The 16,322-nt window shown below is 39.8% G+C and overlaps 1 long non-coding RNA gene across 1 annotated transcript; it reads left to right on the top strand.

The window, feature by feature from the left end:
- The first annotated feature begins 11,117 nt into the window (after positions 1-11,117).
- LOC134339841 (uncharacterized) lies at positions 11,118-13,080 on the top strand. Its single transcript, XR_010016460.1, has 3 exons — positions 11,118-11,152; positions 11,249-11,326; positions 13,037-13,080. It is a non-coding gene; the product is annotated as an uncharacterized LOC134339841 (long non-coding RNA).
- Positions 13,081-16,322: the final 3,242 nt, after the last annotated feature.

The following is a 16,322-nucleotide window of genomic DNA, read 5'->3' on the forward strand; positions in this document are numbered from 1 at the left end:
ATAAAAAATCTTTACTATGATACTTTATTTTAGAATATCTGAATTAATGGTTAACATTTCGCAGTGTTTAGATTTCATTGACAAAAGTTGTTAAGCTGTGGAATACAACCAGAGGATTTAGTTTAGAAACTAATAGGAAATATCTTATTCTTGATGTTTGATTTTTACTAATCAAATCGTCTTCCTAAAACATAACTACTTTGTAAATCAAAGAATACCTGCAGTATGCAATCTACTCATCTAATACAGGTATTGAATAAGTTTTGAGCAAACATGGTTAAACCATACTCTTTCAATACCAATGCATCTGATGGTTATTATGAACACTTACTTTAAGTACAATAGAATTGCAGCTGTTTTACAACTCCAGTACAAGTAATTGACATCATCCTCTATAGTGGCAAGTCTTAAATATTTTGCATATTTTTTCCATTGACTGTCAAAAATAAGTTGCATGTTCATAGAAAGCTGTTTTTTTTTTAAATCATTCTTTTAGGGATATGCAGTGTCAATAGGGGATAAAGAGGCGCAAGGCAGAAAGGTAAGTGGAGACCTCGTTATTGAGTCATTAACATTTATGCACCACAGATCTGAATTTGTTTATGCATCTTCCTTTAGGGTTCACCTGGATTTCCTGGAATGCCTGGTAGTGATGGTTTACCAGGCAAAGATGTAAGCTGAAATTATAAACAAAAAATTTTTAAAGGGAAATATACAAGAGAAAATAAAAAGATCTTATTTTTTGACTTCAGGGCCCACGGGGAATACCAGGAATACAAGGGGAAAGCGGGTCAATGGGACCCAAAGTACGTAGTTTCACATGTCTAATTCTGCTGTGTTTTAAATATTTTTAAAGTTCACCAGTTTAGACCTCTTTGCTAAGTTATTGGTCTATCAGTGGGACTTGCCAGGGAAACATTTTCTGTAATTTGTACCTAGGGGCAGAAAGGTGATCCAGGATCCAGAGGACCACAAGGCCCACGTGGTTTATCAGTAAGTTATATTTTATTCTGCATTGAATTTTCTGTGACCTTTCTCAATTCCATTTGGCGGCATAATGGAGAAATAGTTGAAAGCTCAATAATATTGTTATGAATGAAGTTCTAGTTTGAAAATCAAAGTTGCTGGTGAACGCAGCAGGCCAGGCAGCATCTCTAGGAAGAGGTGCAGTCAGCGTTTCAGGCAGACCCCTAGTCCTGACGAAGGGTCTAGGCCTGAAACGTCGACTGCACCTCTTCCTAGAGATGCTGCCTGGCCTGCTGTGTTCACCAGCAACCTTGATGTGCGTTGCTTGAATTTCCAGTGTCTGCAGAATTCCTGTTGTTCTAGTTCGAAAATGTTTGGTGAGACAAGCTGTGCTTCAGATACTGGAATAGGGTTTTTCCACAATGCCTGGAGATAGGATGTACATGTTTAACAGGAAATTAAACCAGGTATCCAACTTGTCATCTGCACTTATTCTTTGTGACCCAATGGACCCTTTCAAACAGTGAGACCTATTGCTGCAGCCATCCCACAAGACAAAATGGTGGATCCTGAGGGCCTAAGGCCGGTGAAAATTGAAAATGGAAATCTGGAGTCTGGAGCAACACACAAACTGCTGGAGGACCTCAGTGGTTCAGCAGCATTTATAGAAGGAAATGAACAGCTGATGTTTCGAGTCGAGACCCTTCATCTGGACTGAAAGATAGAGAGGAGATAACCCTTATAAAAAGGTGGAGCGATGGGAAAGAAAGAGCCAGCAGGCAACAGGTGGGTCCAGGTGAGGAGAGTGATAGGCAGATGAGAGAGCATCAGAAGCCGATTTAAAATATTGACTTTGTAGTTTTGCAAACAGTTGGAAATCGCGGTGTTATGACTGATTAAGGAAATGGTTTTGACCTCATCTGACTACTTTTCTGGAGCTATTTATAGGTGATGTTTTTTGTTGTTATTCACCAGGGGCTAAAGGGTGATCCAGGTGAACCTGGAATAGCTGGGGAACCAGGATCTCAGGGAGCAAAAGGCCTACAAGTAAGTGGATTTGCCATTCAGACCATTCTAGGTAATAAATCACCTCTTTTTGTAATATGTATCGATAGTGTTGTTTTTTTTTTCATTACAGGGTGAGCCAGGTGAAATGGGTCCTGATGGTCAGAAGGTAAGACATCTGTATTGGAAGTGAAAAAAGAAAACTATCAACCAAATTGACCTGGTGTTAAAATAATGGATCAGGTCTTCCAATGGAGTTTTGGCCATCGGGCTTACCTGGGCCACTGTGGAGTACCCATCTCCCAGACCGTTTGTACCCAGTTGCACAAGAGCATGGTTCTAATAGTGGCTGGATGGCACAGAGATGAAATCCCATCTTTGGAATGCCACATCCACCTATGGAGCTGGTGATGAAGATTGTAGAATTCAGAGACATTTAAAGTCTTTAAGTCTTTAAATGTGAAGTAAATCATGAAGTAAATCACAGTGCTCGACCATGGTTTTCAGTCGGGCACCGGACGCTCGGAGAGATTCGGCGGGGGGGCGGGTGCCCAGTGCTTGGCCGGGGGCCATGGTCGAGTGGTCGGCGACTTGGGCTGGCTCCCCCACCGGACTTAGTCTGGTGAGGAGGGTGTGAGGACACCCAGCAGGACTAAAGAAAAACAAGACCTGACAAAGGGCAGATGAGCTTCTTGTGAGCCAACGGCCATCTTCCATGGAAGAGATTAAAGCCTCACCAGGTACCTACGGATCGTATGCTATGCACTTAGTTAGAAGAGACATGATGAACTTGGGGCTGCACCGTGTGCCTGGACCTGCCCAAGGCCTCCGTCTAAGGAAGGGCCAAGCTCGAAGAAGCAGCCGTGGCTGGAGGCCGACACGGCCTCGGGCTCGAGTTTGGTGGGGCCGGCAGTGGGTGGTGCCAAGGCTGCCAGCGAGAACAAACTGGAGGACAGGCTGTACTCGGTGCCGTCACAAGATCGAAGAAGATGGAAGTGCATAGCCGCCAACCCCAGATTCAGGACGGCACCCACTGACTGACTGACTGAAATCATTAAACATTGTTCTAGAATTTAAAAAAAAATCTAAAAACACAAAGTTGTGAACAGTCAATTGAAGCAAAATAGTGTTTCAAAAACAGTCTCAGTCACTCCTAATTATTTTTCCTGCAGATCCCATTGAAATCAGAAATGTTTCAGATCTTGTCAGGGCTCAGGAATCCCAGTTGCCACCGAATCTCATGTCAATATCATGCTTGTTCGATCTTGCCAATTTTTATGCTGTCACCTATCTTTGGCCAGTTGGATTGCAAGATTATCAGATAATGCTGCTGTGCTATCCGACTTCTGGAGAAATTATTCAGATGAAGTAGACCGTCCATTAACTTCTTCGTCCCTCCTAACTTTTGGGGAACTGCTGAAATCTGCTACCCTCATAGTATAACTGCGAGTGAAAATGTGAAAAATAGGCCTTGACAGGCACGCTGTTTGTTCATCACACACTTGGGTAACTTTGGTAGAGAGTTAGCCTTCCTGCAACTTTGTGTGAAGGAACATTCAGGGTTTTATTTTACTGTCTAAAAAAGGTAACTTTACAATCCAAATCTTCTTATTAGGGTGAGACTGGAACAACTGGAGCCAAAGGAAAATCTGGACACAAGGTATTTTGTATAAGCTGGAAATAAACTTAATAATTCTGTTTGAAAATTTTCATTTTTACATATATTTATTCTTTTTCTACCTAGGGTAACCAAGGTGATAAAGGTGACAAAGGACAGGTTTGTAATCACATTTTCAAGACAGGTACAAACAATAAAAGTAACAGAGAAGAACTATTTACAGCATATTTCTTTTGAGGTATTAATATCGTTCTTTTGATTTTTTTGTAATATTTGTTATTGCAACTCTACTATAAGAGAGTAACCATTTAACTTTGAAATCGTCAAGTCGCAAGTAGAAATTGCCTTTTAAACTCACGAGAGAGCGTTGGCCATCTACTTTTTGCTGTCGGTGTTTCTGCAGCAGGCAACTTCTTTTTTACAAGGTCAAGTTGCTAGCTCGACGCTCAACCCAGCACGGATGGAAAGCGCGCCTGGGGAGCAAACTGGGTTCGAACTCGGGAGCCTTCGCTCCAAAGTCCGGAGCTGATGCCACTACGTCACCAGCCGGCACAAAGCATATGTCAGGAGCATAATCCATGCTCTTCACGTGCCTGTATCTGTGCAGATCCAACAACAATTAAGATGCTTGCCTTTATCTAGGATGAAGCAATCTCTTTAATTGGCAATCTATTCGCAACTCTGAACATTAATTTCCCAGATGAAACTTCAGTCCAACGCAGTAGCGGCGTGTACCATCTGCAACATGCCATTTGCCAATTATAACCTGATAACACGTCACAAACCCATGACCTCTACCACCAAGGAAGTCAAGGCCAGTGGGCATATGGGAACACCTCTACCTGCAGTGTTCTGGTTACCATCAATGGATGGACTGCTTGAGTAGTTTCCCAGCCAAATATTCATAGAGTTGTCATGTCTTGTCTCATAGGTGTGGGAAGCTAGTAATATTATCCCTCCAAATCCAACCTAGATAACACTGGGCATGTGACTATTCTGGACAAAAAAACAATATCTTACTGTATAAATCAACATCTGCAAAGTTAAATCAGATAAAACCTTACAGCCAAAGTAGCTGGAGTAGAAAATTAAACACTTAGATAAAGGTTGGGGTGGAGAGGGAGTATTTTGATAATTCAATATGCAGTTTGGATGGCTGCCTCTGATTGAATTGACTCACTTTCCTCCAGCCCTTGGAGATCAATTTAAGAATGCTCTTTTTCAAATGTTGTCACTTCTTTCTGAAGATGATGGATTCTGTTTCTGCCGCTGTTTTGTCTAAGTTTTTCTATTTTTCTCTCATCCATGTGTTTATCTAGGAGTCTCATAAATGATACAAATGTTAATGTATCTGCCTCTACCACCACTCCTAGCCGAGTGTTCCATGCACGTACCTCTCTCGTGTACAAATTTTACCTTTGACATCCCCCTATACTTTCTATCAATCATCTTAAAATTATGCCCCCTTGTATTAGGCATTTCCATCCTGGGACAGTCACTGGTTCCCCACTTGATCTGTGCCTCTTATCATTTTGTACACCTCTATCAAGTTACCTGTCATCCTCCTTTGTTCCAAAGAGAAAAGCCTGAGTTTTCTTCATGTAGACATGTTCTAGCTTGTTAGCCTGTTTTACGCTGTTCTTACAAATGTAAAGGCCCCTCTCATTGGTGAATACTGAAGCAAAGTATTCATTAACAACTTCCTGTACCTCCTGCAACTCCAGCATGTTTCTTCTTCATCCCTGATCAATCCTACCCACACTCTAATCATTACCCTGTTCTTCACATACATGTGGAATGCCTTGGGGTTTTCCATAATTCTACTCACCAAATCCTTCCCATGTCCCCTTCTACCTTTCCTAAATCCATTCTTAAGCTTCTACCTTGTAACTCTCTAGAACCATATCTGATCCTTGCTTCCTTAACCTTAAGTAAGCTTTTTTTTCTTGACTAGATATTCCACATCTCTTGTCAACCATGGCTCCTTCACCCTATCACCTTTTCCTTGCCCCAAAAAGGACAAACCTCTCCAGAACCCACGCAAGTACTCTCTTAACAACTGACTCTCTTCTGTTGTGCACTTCCCTGAGTACATCTATTTCGAGCATATCCTTCCATGGGTACTGAGCAGACAAAAAAAAATCTCTGCTCTCCTTTTCTTACCTGAGAAGAGAGATCTTTATATTGTATTTACTCACCTGGGCGTTCCTCAGTGCTGCAGAAATTACCCCCATTTCCTGATGAGCTGAGGACAAGAAACACATTCAAAAATATTTGCAAAATCTTGCTACAAATTTAATCACAGTGCTGTTTATATGTCTGTACATACTGTGTCCTTGTAATCTATCTGCCCATTTCGTATGAAAAGAAGAATGAGTTCTGCAACTACACAAAACCATTATTATATAGATCATATTACTGAGACTATTTTTCATGTAATTCTAAACTGGCGGGCATTTCTGGCCCACATGCAAACACCAAACAAAAAAGTAGATTAAGCTAAATGAGTAGAAATATGAGTAACTTTTCCTCAATATTTGTATCCGTTACATGGCTTTACACAAATGGAAAGTCTAACATACTGTATTCATTTACAGGATAGTTTAGTCTTTTGATAATTAAATTGTGCCCTGGAGGCAGTTACATGTAGTAATAGAATTTCATTTTATTTGAATACAAGGAGTTGAATTCAGTCAATATGCTGGAGGAAGATGATAAATATACAGTAAATTATTGTAAAGGATTTTTCTTATTGTTCAATCACAGATGTGATTTATAGTCCATCCCTAATTGCCCCTGAATAGAGCAGGCAGTTAATAGTCAACCTCACTGATGGGTCAGAATGAGTAAGAGTTGCAGATTTCCTTTTCTAAAGGACTAAAGTATGTTTTTATAACAATGGATAGTTTCAAAGTCAGTTACCCAGGCTTGGCATTTAGAAAGAAATCTTATTTATATAGTTAGTCTTAAGTTCCCCAGCTGCCATATCTCTAGATCTGTCATTCAGAACTCTGGCTGGTAGTGCAGTAACTTAACCATTATGTTACAGTAATTAAACGGTTTTGAAGGTTAGATTTTTTAGGATTTTTAACAAGGAAGTGGATACATTTGTTTTGAAAGTTTAAGGAGCTGGCACAGAAGAGAGGAGCCCTGGGGCAGATTAATCACTGTCATATTGCTTTCTATTGCTAATGACTGGCAGGGCAGATTTGAGGTACCAAGGGGTTTACTCTTTCTTGTGGGATTCAGTGAACAAGAGGGGAGGGATTGTTCAAGGACAGAAGGTAACCAGATTCCATATTGGAAAATCAGGATTCCAGGATGATGTCTGCACTTATTTGTGGAGAATCTGGCATCAGTCTGATCACTATCTTAATGAGACTTAGCACATGAGTTAAAGTCTACACTCATGCCTTTTCCTGACTACTAACATTTTCTAGTAACCTGTTGGATGGCACAGTGCTGTGAAAGCCTACAAGCTTCTTTGCTCCAATCTATAGCCATGGAAGCAGTCTGAATTTTTCTGGAGCTTTCAGACACTGGGTGACTGCTGCTGCTGCTGGAATGAAAGCTGCAAGTTTGGCCATCAGATACTACATAGCCATTGGTTCCTGATGTGCAAACATAGCGTCCATGTTATGGGTTGGATGTTCTGTCCCCGGCTTCTGCACTCCCCAACACTGCTCCAGCCCCGGGCTTCATTTAGGCCAGAAACAAAATAGTTCCCAACTGTCAGAGGAGAGAGTGGACTGCTGATTAACTGGAGCTTCATGTGCTCAATAGAAGGCACCTTGAAAGGAAGTAAATAGAAGGACAAGTTCATTAAAGGGACAGAAACTTTAAGGAGATTAAATGTAAAATTCAGATGGCCGTGGCAAGGCAGAGGTTCAGTGTGCATAGTTGAAATTTGGGGCAGCTGAGAGCAATGTGGGGAATTGGAACTGAACTAAGAATTCAGGGTAGATTTAAGACAAAGGTTGACAGGAGTGTAGGCATTCCAGTGCAGAAGGTGCACTTTAGGGGGTAGCATCCATTTTGATCTTGTGGGAGCTTTAGACTTGTATTTGAATCATAACAAAATGAATTTGGAGCACCCAGGTTCTGTAACCGAGCTAGAAGATCTGTACAGACTCTCAAACTCAGTAGCAGAAACAACAAGATATAAGGATCAGGTTTATTATCACTGATGTTGGTCAGTAAATTTGATGTTCTGCTGCATAAGTATGAGACACAAAATACAGTATTGTAACTTAAAAATAGTGAAAAGGAGGAATAATGTGGTAGCATTCATGGATTTGTGAACTGTTCAAAAATCTGATTGCAGAGGGGAAGAAATTGCTTCGGAATGTATTTCTTCTAAGGACCTTTCCATATTTCCAAGTCTCCATAGACTTGTTGCTGTAGACTAGAAAATAGATTATCATTTGAATCTGCAGTTAAGAATTCCTAAAGCTATAGGAAGTGTAGTTAAGAAATCCTAAAGCCCTTTTACAGCTGAAAATGAATAATACAGTAGCAGTAAATGATAAAATGTTCATAGCTGAACTCTACTTATGGTTTGTATATGTTTTTGACAGCTAAGTTGCAGCAAATCTTTGTTTTAATTTAGCCTGGCATACATGGTCCACCAGGAAGCATTGGAACAGCAGGCAGACGAGGTGTACCTGGAGTACCTGGACCACCTGGATTCCCAGGGCCTGTAGGAGAGACTGGTGAACCTGGACCAAGAGGGGAGCCGGGGCCTGTAGGAGTACATGTACGTCCAAAAGCATCTCGCAAGAGCTCTCGGAAAATAAATAGCATTCTGATTAATCTGCCGTCATCAAAGGATAATGTTCAGGCTTTTCCAAGGTTTTCTGATTCCTTTATTTTAAAGTATAATATTATTCTTTAACAGTATTTAGGTGCTGAAATAGGGCTGCATATACACACTGCCCTAATCAGTTGACTGGCCTATGCTCAATTTAACAAAAGCTCATTTTGGCTTATTTCAAGGAACTCTGCTGCACTTGTCAGATTCTATTTTACATGGAAAATTATTTTACACCTTCTTTAGTGAGTACTCAGTAACTATTGCAGCATGGCCAGATTTAACTGATAGCTAAATCTCATTTGATGAACCAATCAGACTTTTTCCCATTCACTTGAAGTACAATCCAGTTGTAGTACAAGGTAATTTTTGTTCTGTTAGTAAAGTAAATAATCTCAAATTTAAAAATTGTGGCTCATTAACTATCCATTTTAATGTGGTTGTTTCTTCCCCCCCCCCCCATTGGCTATTTGTCACTGATTTTTTAATCTTTGATTTTAATCCAGAAAACAAAAGAATCTACCTCCAAAGTTGATCCTAGGATCAAGATTGCCTGTGATAAATAAAAGTATTCTGGTACTGTGATGCTAAGTGACATCTTGCCAGTGGTTGAGGTCAACAGCAAAGAAGATCACAATTTGAGTTTTATGCAATTGGAAAAAGATTAGATATTCTTACTTCAATAGTTTTACTCATAAGTGTAAATGCTTGGAAAATTAATGAGATGGAAATGTGAATTAATGAATGTACTGTTGGCTTAAGCTCACTGAAATAAAGACATGGGGTCAATCCTATATCTTTGAAATTCTCTCTGGAGATCAACTCAGCCACAAAGAACTTCTCCCATTAAGCATTTGTATGACATAGTGCTTTGCAATTGAATGCATATAGACGCAATTAAAAATACCTTATTCTTTAGTGTTCTCTGAAAAAAAAATCTACTGGTATCTGTGTAGAAGGAGTAGTAGTTGCAACACATTAATTTCAAAAAGGATGACACAAGAATGTAAGACATGGGTGGCTGGGGGAAAGGGGACAACTGCTCAAAAATACATTGTATATTGATAGAGTTTCTTCAAAAACGATTGTATTTATTTTTCTAATGTTTATGAGGAATTTGTATTTAGTCAGAAATCCATTGTAATTTCTTAAATGTGTTGGCAAATGCGTTTCAATAATGAGGTTATTTTGTGATAAGTTAATTGAAAGAGAAAAAAATACATTTCTTTCTTTCAGCAGTACAGTTTAAGGTAAAATATTTTTAACAAGCACATTTCTGGCTATTGTAGCAGAAGTGCAATTGATTTGAAAACAGAAGAACCTGCCAGTTTACAAAGCACAATATCTGTTAGTTTGTATTTTCAAAATCCACTAAATGTCCAACCATGATAAATTATTTGTGTCTCTTCTAGGGCCCAGGAATGCCTGACGATCAGCTCTATGAATTGTGTGAAAGAGTAGTGAATGAACAAATAGCCATCTATGCATTTTTGATCCAACGGGTTTGTACGAGGGCCTGCCCGACCAAAAATGCAACATTGATAGGACCCCCTGGTTCTCCTGGCTTGCCAGGAGAACGAGGACGGCGAGTGAGTTACTGCCCACTCCCTAATATTATGTTTGTGTTTTACATGTACAGTACGATGCTGATACTTTGTCTGATTATTTGGAAATCCCTATGGCACCTGGCTCATCTGGTGCTATTCTGACACCCCTCCACTACCAGGGTCCTGCTCCCTCTGCTCCGACTAACTGGTGCCCTGGTCCCTGCATTCACTTTGACACACAAGGCCCAGTTTCCTGCATTCCTTTACACACACAGGATTCTGGTTCCAATACACCCTTGCTCCTTCCCAAGCTCGCTGCTTCCCATGTTCCCTTTAAACTTACTGTGTTCACTGGAAAACTTATTATAAAACTTAATATCTAAACAAATGTGAATTTAAAGTGTGATAGAACATAACAGAGTAACATCCAATAATCCAGGCAATCTGCCAGTCTGGTGCCATTGAGGTACTTAAGCAGCAATAGGGTTTTACAGTTTGGTGTGAATTATGCTCTTCCTAGCCCACTGCCTCATCTCCCACCTTTGGAGATTCAAGGGACTTAGCAAGCTGAGCCTGCAGAAGAGGTAGTGGGATGTGATGGTGGTTGTGGTGGGGAAGGGTGAGTCCTACAAGTTTAAGTGGATTCTACCTCATGAGCAGTGCTCACAAATTCGCCGCTGTCCAAGACTCTGGAACAATTCTTGAATGCCTCTGACACTTCTAATAACCTTTGAAATTGCTTCAAGCAATTAAAATATAATAATTATTAAAGAGACAAAATATAATTTAAATACTTTAAGTTATAACACAATCAATAGCTGTTAGTCAGCAGGATTCCTGCGTTGTGAATTTTCTCTCTGAGTTTTGGAGTATTGGTAGGGAATGGGCAGGTGTTAGTATTGGAGACAGGAAACTCTGCACCATGACTCAACACAGGCATAGATAGTACATCTATTGTCTCACTGATCCTGTGATGCAGGTTCAGTTCAGGTTGGTGTAGATGGTCATAACCTTTTGACATTTCCATCCTGGTATAACACTCGATAGCATAGGTGTATGGTGAGAGGGAAAACATTCAAATTATAACATAATTAATAGAAGTCTTGTTTCAATAGGGTGATTCTGGTAAACCAGGATTGGTTGGTAAACCTGGACCAAGAGGTAGAACAGGATTACCTGGACCAATAGGTGCTCCAGGACAAAAAGGTAACCCTTGCTTTGGAGTTCAACATGAATGGTTTCCATAAAGATCCTTCTTGGGGTTCACTTTTGTGATTTAACCATAATTGTTCTCTGTTTTAGGAGATAAAGGTGAAAAAGGTCCAACTGGTGTGCAAGGGTGTGGACTTCCTGGAGCAGATGGAGTACAAGGACCTAGAGGTTTATTTTCTTATACTTTGAAAAGCAAAACCTGATTCTGTCTAATTTTATTATTTTTCAAGTGCCTCTCCAAAATATCGTTTAAGTTGGGAATAAACATTTCTGGCCAGAATTTGTTTCTGATTGCTTGGACTCTGATGATAGGAAATCAAATCATATTCAGACTAACATTGTGGCAAACAAACACAGCTGTGGCAAGTTCAAAAGAAAAGCAGGAGCCAGTGATGAGAACAAAACAGTAGTAGCACTTCAAATAGATGAGCATTCTTCAGGAGACTGTAGGTACTGGAATCTGGAGCACCGTAGGAGCTTAAAGGGTCAGGCAGTGGGCATTTCAGGTTGACTCTTCATCTGGACCTCCAGCATCTTTTGTGTTGAGCATTCATGAGGACTGTTGTGGTTTGAATCTATGGCTGGATGAGAAGGGAGGTACAATATGTTAGAAGTGTTTTTAATCAGAAGAATTAGAATCAGGTTTAATACCACTGGCATGCATCATGGAAGTTGTTGTTTTGCAGCAGTAGTACTGTGCAATACATAATGGAAAATGGTAAATTACAATAAAAATATTTTTTCAAGATTTAATTAAAAGTAGTGCTAAAAGAGAGCAAAAGTAATACTGAGGCAGTGTTCTTTGTCCATCAGGAATCTGATGGTGGAGGGAAAGAAGCTGTTCCTAAAGCATTGAGTGTGTGCCTCCAGGCTCACCTCCTTGATGGTAGCAATGAGAAGAGGGCACGTACTGGGCAATGTGGGTTCTTAATGATGGTTGATGCTTTTTTGAGGCATCACCTTTTGAAGACGGGATGCTACTGCTTATGATGGATCTGGCTGAATTTGCAGCTTATTCTGATCCTGTGCAATGGCCCCTCCATACCAGATGATGATGATGCAACAGTTGGAATACTCTCCATGGTACATCTGTAGAAATTTCCGAGATCCTTTGGTGTCATACCAAGTCTCCTCAAGCTCCTGATGAAACGTAGCTGCCTTGTAATAGCATCATTATGTTGGGCCCAGGATAGATCTTCAGAGATGTTGATACCCAGGAACTTCAAATTTCTCAGCATTTCTCCTGCTGATCCCTCGATGAGGACTGGTGTGTGTTTCCTTGACTTCCTGAAGTCCAGAATCAATTCCTTGATGTTGAGTGCAAGGTTGTTGTTATGACACCACTCAACCAGGTGGTCTATCTCACTCCTGTCGCCTCCTCATCACCAGAATCATGTGTGTTGAATATTTTTGGTTAATAGGGTCCTCTGAAATTGATATGAGTCAGAACATACTTTGGTAGGGATACTGAGTTTTCTGGGCTTATTCACTTTCAAATCAAGTAGGGTGCCATGGTACTGCAGCTGTTAGCATCACAAAATTACAGCTCAGGGTGTGGTGTTCAGAGTTCAATTCTGGCATCCTCTGTAAGCAAATTTCCTTCCCATGTGCGCGTTGGTTTCTTTTGGGTGCTCCAATTTCCTCCTACAGTCGAAAGACGTACCAGTTAGTAGGTTAGTTGGTCATTGTCCTGTGATTGGGGTTAATCGGGTGATTGCTGGGCAACATGGCTCAAAGGGCCAGAAAGGCCTGTTTCATGTTGTATCTCCGAATAAAATAAAGTTACCATACAGAACTTCATCACAAAGGTGACCTTTTCTGGAAATGTTACAGCTTGCCCATTGACATGAAAGTCATTGTCTCTCTCTTGTCATTTAGGATACCCTGGGTATCCGGGAATTGCTGAAGATGGAGAACCAGGCCCACAAGGACCAGTTGGATACAGTGGGCCTTCAGGCCCACCAGGACAGCCTGGAATACCAGGAATTCCTGGAATATGTGAATCTAGAAACTGTGGAATCCATACTGCTGCCGTTCGGGCTCAACATAGACACCTGAAAGGTTCGATTTACTAGTGTTCAGCCGCAAACAAAAGCCAGTATCTAAAATAAAAGCATAACCAGAGACGACAAGAACTGATCATTACTCTGAGAAGTGATGATCAATATTACACTATATAGCTTTGTATCTCTTGGTAAAACTGACATTATGTAAGGTGTTAATGCACAGCTGTTTTAAAGGATATAATTTTGTAGTTCGATGTTAAAATTGCATGTAAGAATTATTCTTCAAATAATGTGCTTAATTAAACAAAATATTTCTTTTTAATGCTATGGATTTTTCAATCCAATAGAATACTTAACATTATATCCAACTGCTTATTTATAAATTTCAAATAATTTCAAACTTTTTAATTTAAAATAGTGAGTAAGGTAAAATTAAATCAACAAATACTCGGGTAAAAATTGACACGTTACTCAAAAATAGGTTTATTTTGAATATTGTTAAAATAAAAAACAAAATAAAAAAAAATGTCAATCTGCTATTCTTTACACAGCTCACAACACTGTGCTGGCTCAGCTCACAAGTCTATGAGGCTCGACATCACACATTCACTTAAAATTCCTTGGTATCATTTTAGATTTAAAACTAAAATTGAAACAGGAATGTATATTGTTGTGGTTCTACAAGCTACTCATGGTCATATAATAATAAAGCACAGAAACAGGACATTTGGCCCAATACATCCATGCCGAGCGAGATTGCCATGTAAGCCGGACCCATTTCCCCCTCAGCTATTCCTATCCATGAATTGTTCAACTGTTTTTAAAGTGTTATTAATGTATCTGCCTCAGTCACTTCCTCTGGCAGCTTGTTCCATACGCCCACTATCCGTGCGAAGAAATTGCCCCCTCAGGACCTTTTTAAATCTTTCCCCTTTCATGTTAAACCTATGTCCTCTAGTTTTTGTTTCTCTTTTGCAGAGGATTAAACAGCTGTGTGCATTCACCTATCTATGCCCCTCATGATTTTATACACCCCTATAAGGTCACCCATCAGTTTTAATTTCTCTTCTGCCTGTCTGATCTCTTGTTCAGAAGTTCCACAGTTTCAACAGCAACTTACCTGTACTAGCATGAGAAACCTCCAGATCTTTCTTGCCCTGCTCAGATTTGAAAGGAAATCGATTTTTTAACCCATTTCTCCCTTCCCCCAAAATCCCATACAATGATCAAAGAAATCAGTGAAAACTAATGCTTTACTGATCCTTTTGTCTAAGGAAGAAGCAGAAGAGTTTTTATCATGTTACCGATGCGATAAATCTGTGAATTGGTGTAAGGTTATGAGGTGAGCTCCCTTATTGGAGGAGATTACAGGGAAGATGATGGATAGGATGTAAAAATGTTTAGAAAGTTTCTTTGAAAATGTGCAACATTCCCACTAATTCCTGGGTATCTTTGGTATCCCCCATGAACTACCACACTGTTATATCAGGCACACTTCATCTACTCAATCTGCAAAAGAGTCTGCCATCCACACTGGCCACCTCTGAATCAGAAATCATAACACGAACCAGCTTTTATTCTAGGGAATTGCCTAAGAAGGAGAAGGACATAGATTATTAATTCTGTTTAACAGAAAGACTGATATTAATACTTCCTAATTGTATTTTTAAACTTGAGTTAAGCATTAAAATTACTCAATTGGGTATTTACAATGAAATAGTGTAAGGCAAGGCAAGTTGATTGGTGCAGCACTTTTCAAACACAAGGCAATTCAAAGTGCTTTACGTAAAACAAGATATAAAAATCAAACATCAAATTTCAGACAATATAAGGAGAATAAAATCACACATAAGAATAAAGAAACAGAACTTACAGTGCAGGAGGATCTAATTAAAAGCTACAACAGAAAGAAAAAATTTAAGCCTCGATTTAAAAGAGCTTAAGGTTGAGGCAGACTTCAGATCCTCTGGAAGGTTATTCCAGATACGTGGAGCATAATAACTAAAAGCTGCTTCACCGTGTTTAGTTTTGACCCTGGGGACAGTAAGCAGACCTGCCCCAGAACACCTGAGAGCTCCAGAAGGATAATAATGCAGCAAGAGATTGGAGATGTATTTTGGCCCTAGACCACTCAGTGCTTTATAAACTGGTAGTAATATTTTAAAGTCAATCCTCTGATGGACAGGAAGCCGGTGCAGTGATCTGAGAACTGGAGTGATATGTTCTACTTTCTTGGTCTTAGTGAGGACTTTAGCAGCAGTGTCTGAATGAGCTACAGCTGTCTGAGGGATTTTTTATAGAGACCTGTGAAAACGGCATTACAGTGGTCAAGCCTACTAAAATTAAAAGCATCGACAAGTTTTTCTAGATCTTGCTGAGGCATAAGCCCTTTAACTCTCGCTATATTTTTATGATGGTAGTAGTGCACTTTGTAATTGTCTTAATGTGGCAGTTAAAATTTAAGTCTGAGTCCATCACAACACCATGGTTTCTGGCTTGGTTTGTGAACTGTAATGACAGGGATTCTAAGTGAGCACTGACTGAATTGATGTCTAATTCCTAATCATACTATCAAAAAAAAAACTTTTTGTCCTAGTGATGGCTGGCATGCAAAGCAAAGTTTTTCACCGTATCTTGTACACATGACAATAATAACAAGTTACCAAATTATTATCAACAGAATCAGATACATCATGTTCAATCAGATACATCATGTTCAAAGTTCCGAGTAAATTTTATTATCAAAGTACATATGTGTCACCATATAGAACCCTGAGATTAATTTTATTATGGGCACACTCAGCAATTCTATAGAATAGTAACTATAACAGAGTCAATGAATGACTGGCAAATTAGGGCTTTCGACCAGAGTGCAAAAGACAACAAACTGTGCGAATGCAAAAAGAAGAAACAGTAATATAAATAAATAAACAACAAATATCAAGAGCGTGAAGTAAAGGGTCCTTGAAAGTGAGTCCATTGATTGTGGGAACATTTCAATGATGGGACAAGTGAAGTCGAGTGAAGTTATCCCCCTTGTTCAAGATCTTGATAGTTGAGGGATAATAACTGTTTTTAAACTAGGTGGTGTGAGTCCTAAGGCTATTGTACCTTATTTCTGGTGGTGGCAGTGAGAAGAGAGCATGTGCTGGCTGGTG

This window comes from Mobula hypostoma, chromosome 1 (genome assembly GCF_963921235.1).
Source record: "Mobula hypostoma chromosome 1, sMobHyp1.1, whole genome shotgun sequence".
Classification (NCBI taxonomy): Eukaryota; Metazoa; Chordata; class Chondrichthyes; order Myliobatiformes; family Myliobatidae; genus Mobula; species Mobula hypostoma.